We start from the raw sequence: 5,969 nt of genomic DNA on the forward strand, positions 1-5,969 counted from the left end.
GTCCCATCAATGGCACCAATGACGTTGGGAATATGTCCAAGGGCATAGAAATCACCTTTCACTGCAGCCAATTCGCCCACCTCAGGGAAAAGGATGTAGCTCCTCACGTATTTCATCAGGGCAGACAACACTCTGGATAACACCTTCGAAAACATGGGCTGAGACATCCCAGAAGCAATTCCCACTGTTGTCTGAAATGACCCACTTGCCAAGAAATGGAGTACTGACAGGACCTGCACCAGAGGGGGAATCCCTGTGGGTTGGCGGATGGGGGACATCAGGTCGGGCTCCAGCTGGGCACACAGTTCATGTATAGTGGCACGGTTAAGACGGTAGGTCAGGATAATGTGGCGTTCTTCCATTGTCGACAGGTCCACCAGCGGTCGGTACACGGGAGGATTCATCCGTCTCCTCGCCAAACCCAGCGGACGGTGCCTAGGAAGGACAACATGGAGCACACAGTCAAGCAACCCACAGGTACGTACTCACAGCTAGCACAGTAAACGATTCTCTATGCAGTGAATGGCGTGTCTGAGTGGCTATGCAAGGCCTAGGCCTGTGTGACGCAGTTGAAATTGAGCCATGTGGACCCTCGAAATGGCGGCTGCCTGACCTGTGAAGTGTGACAATGGGATGTGAGGTCAATGCGCTGGCGTGGCACACCGCGGCGGGCGGCGGGCGAAGACCGCGGCGCGAAGCCGCATTGGTTAACATTGAAGCCTATGGGTTTCAGGAGCCAATGGCGAAGGGCGCCGGCGGTGGCGGTACGCACCGCCGCGGTACGCACCGCCGCGGACGTGACCGCCATTTTCTATCTACTTATCCACTTGCGACTTGAACTTTCACAGGAGAGGACCTATACTGCAAGTGTTGCTGTGACCTCGGTCTGGAAGGGACAATGGCTGCTGCGCCTGGGGAAAGGGCCCCTGCCTTCACTGGAGAGGAGTTGGAGAAACTTGTGGATGGGGTCCTCCCCCAGTATGCGCTACTCTACGGTCCTCCAGACCAACAAGTCAGTTTAATTCAATCTGGATTTGGGGCCACTGGCTGGCTTGGGGGCCTGGCGGGGGGCCTGGCGGGGATGGGGGGGCATGTTGGGGCTGGCGGGGGGCCTGGCGGGGATGGGGGGCATGTTGGGCCTGGTGGGGGGCATGGCGGGGGGCCTGGCGGGGATGGGGGGGCATGTTGGGGCTGGCGGGGGGCCTGGTGGGGATGGGGGGCATGTTGGGGCTGGCGGGGGGCATGGCGGGGATGGGGGGCATGTTGGGGCTGGCGGGGGGCATGGCGGGGGGCCTGGCGGGGGGCCTGGCGGGGATGGGGGGCATGTTGGGGCTGGCGGGGGGCCTGGCGGGGATGGGGGGCATGTTGGGGCTGGCGGGGGGCATGGCGGGGGGCCTGGCGGGGATGGGGGGCGTTGGGCCACTGGCAACGAAAATGCAGACAAACTTGAACGTGGTATTTCTCCCTCCCTGTACGTGTCACATAGGTCCGCGCCCATGAGAAGATCGGGATTTGGCGTGCCATCGCCAAGGAAGTCCGGACCCTGGGGGTCCACCATCGACGGGGCACCCACTGCCGCAAGAGGTGGGAGGACATCCGCCGCGGGACCAAGAAGACCGCCGAGTCTCTGCTGGGGATGGCCTCCCAACGTAGGCGGGGTGCCTGCCGTCAACTGACCCCCCTGATGTTCCGGATCCTGGCGGTGGCCTACCCTGATTTGGATGGGCGCGTGAGGGCAGCACAGCAGACACAAGGGGGTGAGTACAAGCATTATCTACTCTGTTGTCGCGCAGTGGAGGTGTCTGGGTGGGGGAGGAGGGCTGTGGGTCCCCCTAGGCCAGGGCGATATCTGTAGGCTGGGCACCCCCGTAAGCCCCTGTGTCCCCAGCCACCACCCTCAGTAGTTTGTCAGTACAGCCATCCCTGGGCCGTGTCATCCATGGGTGCAGTTGTCAACTCTAGGCGTGTAGGGCATGTTCCACGGAATGCGTAGCGGACCCCAAGTGCGCAACTTAGTGCAGGGGGCATCTGTGTCTGTCATGTCCGCTAACTGTACCGGAGATCCATGTACTCAATATCCCTTTATTTCTCTCCCCCCCCCCCTTTTTGTTTGTCTTTCTGTGCTTGTGTGCATCAGCATCATCAGGCGGAGGAGAAGTGGCATCGGGGCAGGAGGGAGCTGCATCTCACATGGCCCAGGAGGGCCATGCCACAGAGTCTGACTGGACCAGTGAGACGGAGGGCGAGGGGAGCTCCACAACGGGGACGACTGGACCCTGCAGCGACACGGACACGTCCTCGGAAGGGAGCTCCCTTGCGGGGGTGGCACCATCCGTGCCCCCCGCCATTACAGGTACAGCCGCCACCCAGCGCACCATCTCCGCCCTCCCAGCAGCCCCTCAGCGTTCGCCCCGTGCCCGCTCTGCCAGGAAGCCGGGCATCTCCTTCGCCCCAGGCACCTCAGGCCATGCCCCTGTTACCCCCGCTGCCCTCAGTGAGGAGGTCATTGACCTCCTCCGAACGCTCATTGTTGGGCAGACTACCCTTTTGAATGCCATCCAGGGGGTGGAGAGGGAGGTTCATCGCAGCAATGCGTACCTGGAGGGCATTCATTCGGGTCAGGCTGCCCATCAGCGATCGTTCCAGGCTCTGGCCTCAGCACTGACGGCAGCCATTGTCCCTGTCTCCTGCCTCCCTCTACTAACTCCCTCCTCCCAGTCTCCTGTTCCTCTGCCTGTCCCACCCACACCATCAGACCAGCCTGCACACACCTCAACACCCAAGAGAAGCTCATCCAAACATAAGCACCACAGATCACGCAGACATTCACACACGCAACATTCCGATGCAGACATGCCAACAGTCACTACCACCTCTGTGACCCCCACCTCCTCGTCTCCCTCCTCCCTCCCTGTGACGTCTACACTCACACCTCCATTCACCTCACCATCAGCCAGTGTTTCCATCACCAGCACACCCTCCACTCCAGTCCGCACACGTGCAGTCACCACCCCCACTGCCATTTACACGTCCCCTGTGTCCTCTCCCACTGTGTCTGTCACCCCCTCTTCCACACCACACAAACGCAGCCACCCACCCACCCAACAGCCATCCACCTCACGACAGCCTATCCCTCCTGCACCTGCACCCAAAGACAGCAAACGTGACTCACCTACAACCACATCCTCTCCCTCCACTCCCATTCCCACTGTACCTACCACTCTCCATTGTCCCAAGAAACTCTTCCTCGCCACTGCTAACTTCTTTCCTGACCCTGAGCCCCCCCCTCCTTCTCGTCGGGGTAAGAAGAGCACCTCAGCCACCACCAGCCCTGCAGCCCCCTTGACAAGGGTGCAGGGGTATTGGAGCCCACCAGCCCGCATGTCTGGATCTTCGCCCAGCAGCAAGGGGACAGCCAGCCCACCCCCTGGGAAGAGGAGCAGAAGGCGGAAGGGGCGCCGCAGGAGCCCGGCTTCTACATCCCCCCCGGACACCACCCAGACACAGTCACCAGCCACAGCTCCAAAGGGAGGAAAGGGCCACAGACTCCCGACTAAGGAGGGCAAGGGCAGCAAGTCGGAGAGGTCAGGCTGCAGGCCTGCTGCCCAGGAGGAGCCCACCACCCCCATAGCCGCTGCCCAGGGAGGACCCAGCCCAGCTGGCCAGGAGGGCCCCACCACCCACAGCCCAGGTGGGCATTGAAGGAGCACCATCCCCGCTGCCCAGGAGGGCACCACCAGGCAATGAGCAGTTGGCCATAGACCGGCCGCCGTCTCAAGCACCGCTGAACTGGGCCCCGCCGTCTCCAGCACCGCTCCGCTGGGGACCGCCGTCTCAAGAACCGCTGAACTGGGCCCCGCCGTCTCAAGAATCGCTAAACTGGGCCCCGCCGTCTCCAGCACCGCTGAACTGGGCCCCGCCGTCTCAAGCACCGCTGAACTGGGCCCCGCCGTCTCCAGCACCGCTCCGCTGGGGACCGCCGTCTCAAGAACCGCTGAACTGGGCCCCGCCGTCTCAAGAACCGCTGAACTGGGCCCCGCCGTCTCCAGCACCGCTGAACTGGGCCCCGCCGTCTCAAGCACCGCTGAACTGGGCCCCGCCGTCTCCAGCACCGCTCCGCTGGGGACCGCCGTCTCAAGAACCGCTGAACTGGGCCCCGCCGTCTCAAGCACCGCTGAACTGGGCCCCGCCGTCTCAAGCACCGCTGAACTGGGCCCCGCCGTCTCAAGCACCGCTGAACTGGGCCCCGCCGTCTCAAGCACCGCTGAACTGGGCCCCGCCGTCTCAAGCACCGCTGAACTGGGCCCCGCCGTCTCCAGCACCGCTCCGCTGGGGACCGCCCTCTCAAGAACCGCTGAACTGGGCCCCGCCGTCTCAAGCACCGCTGAACTGGGCCCCGCCGTCTCAAGCACCGCTGAACTGGGCCCCGCCGTCTCAAGCACCGCTGAACTGGGCCCCGCCGTCTCAAGCACCGCTGAACTGGGCCCCGCCGTCTCCAGCACCGCTCCGCTGGGGACCGCCGTCTCAAGAACCGCTGAACTGGGCCCCGCCGTCTCAAGCACCGCTGAACTGGGCCCCGCCGTCTCAAGCACAGCTGAACTGGGCCCCGCCGTCTCAAGCACCGCTGAACTGGGCCCCGCCGTCTCAAGCACCGCTGAACTGGGCCCCGCCGTCTCCAGCACCGCTCCGCTGGGGACCGCCGTCTCAAGAACCGCTGAACTGGGCCCCGCCGTCTCAAGCACCGCTGAACTGGGCCCCGCCGTCTCAAGCACCGCTGAACTGGGCCCCGCCGTCTCCAGCACCGCTCCGCTGGGGACCGCCGTCTCAAGAACCGCTGAACTGGGCCCCGCCGTCTCAAGCACCGCTGAACTGGGCCCCGCCGTCTCAAGCACCGCTGAACTGGGCCCCGCCGTCTCAAGCACCGCTGAACTGGGCCCTTCAAGGCAAGACCCGCTGAACTGGGCCCTTCAAGGCAAGAAGCGCTGAACTGGGCCCTTCAAGGCAAGAAGCGCTGAACTGGGCCCTTCCAGGCAAGAACCGCTGGCCCTTTGGCAGATGTGGCAGGGCAGGATCTGTCTCGGGCAGGGCTGCAGGATGTCCTCTGGCCAACATGCCTCCTCCAGTGGCAGTGGAGTCTGTTATGGACTGTTTGGACTGTGGCTTTGCTCTCCCCAGGATGGCCCAGTGGGCAGGCCACCCACTGTATGGACTGTATGGACTGTGGCTTTGCACTCCCCAGGATGGCCCAGTGGGCAGGCCACCCACTGTATGGACTGTATGGACTGTGGCTTTGCACTCCCCAGGATGGCCTAGTGGGCAGGCCACCCACTGTATGGACTGTATGGACTGTGGCTTTGCACTCCCCAGGATGGCCCAGTGGGCAGGCCACCCACTGTATGGACTGTATGGACTGTGGCTTTGCACTCCCCAGGATGGCCCAGTGGGCAGGCCACCCACTGTATGGACTGTATGGACTGTGGCTTTGCACTCCCCAGGATGGCCCAGTGGGCAGGCCACCCACTGTATGGACTGTATGGACTGTGGCTTTGCTCTCCCCAGGATGGGCCAGTGATCATGGAGTCCCCTCGTGGATCTGGCGTTGTGTACTCAAGTGGCTGAGGTGCCCCCCCTTCCCTTCCCCCTGAGGTGCCTGTCCTATTTTCTTTCTGATGCCCCTGCAGTGTTCTCTCCGTGGAGTTCTTGTCGTGGGACTGGGCCTTGCCCCTTTGCACAGGACCCCTGTGGTCCACGGACAGTGGTTGGACTACATTTAGTAGCTGTATATATTTTGTACATAGTTTATTTATTTATTGGGATTACTGGTGTCCATATTTCAATATATCTGCCCGTTTATGATCTCTTCTTTTGGTCTTTGCATTATTTCGGAGGGGGGGGTTTGTGGGTTGTGACAGTGATCTGTGGGAATGCATTGATGTGTGTGTTGTAGTGGGTATGGGTGGGTGGGTGTG

At 62.5% G+C, this 5,969-nt stretch overlaps 1 long non-coding RNA gene across 1 annotated transcript; it reads left to right on the forward strand.

Annotated features, from left to right (window-relative positions):
- The first annotated feature begins 366 nt into the window (after positions 1-366).
- LOC138258785 (uncharacterized) lies at positions 367-1,751 on the forward strand. Its single transcript, XR_011198568.1, has 3 exons — positions 367-477; positions 849-1,012; positions 1,487-1,751. It is a non-coding gene; the product is annotated as an uncharacterized lncRNA (long non-coding RNA).
- The last annotated feature ends 4,218 nt before the right edge of the window (positions 1,752-5,969 follow it).

Source organism: Pleurodeles waltl, chromosome 9 (assembly GCF_031143425.1).
Source record: "Pleurodeles waltl isolate 20211129_DDA chromosome 9, aPleWal1.hap1.20221129, whole genome shotgun sequence".
Lineage (NCBI taxonomy): Eukaryota > Metazoa > Chordata > Amphibia > Caudata > Salamandridae > Pleurodeles > Pleurodeles waltl.